This window comes from Wasmannia auropunctata, unplaced genomic scaffold, assembly GCF_000956235.1.
Source record: "Wasmannia auropunctata unplaced genomic scaffold, wasmannia.A_1.0 LD336074.1, whole genome shotgun sequence".
NCBI classification, from domain to species: domain Eukaryota; kingdom Metazoa; phylum Arthropoda; class Insecta; order Hymenoptera; family Formicidae; genus Wasmannia; species Wasmannia auropunctata.
In genome coordinates, this window is record NW_012026816.1 from 4973842 (window position 1) to 4974129 (window position 288).

Sequence of the window (288 nt, forward strand, 5' to 3'; positions counted from 1 at the left end):
GGCAGTTGTCACACGAATTGTTTTCATCTTCAATTTTTGCGCATTTTGTCGTTGGCTTTCAATTTTGTTTTTTTCCGTGCGCAGACTCATCTCCTGCATCCGCGCCACACTACACACTCTCCGCCGTCGGTAATCTTTTATCGCCCCATAACACGCTCGCGGCTGCATCATTTGCGCATTTCTTTTTTCCATTCGTTTATTCTGTTTCCATGCGACAAGGATTTGCTTGCCTGTGCTAATAAATCACTGGTATCCCTCAGTTTGTCATGATAAAACAAGCCCGGCGGT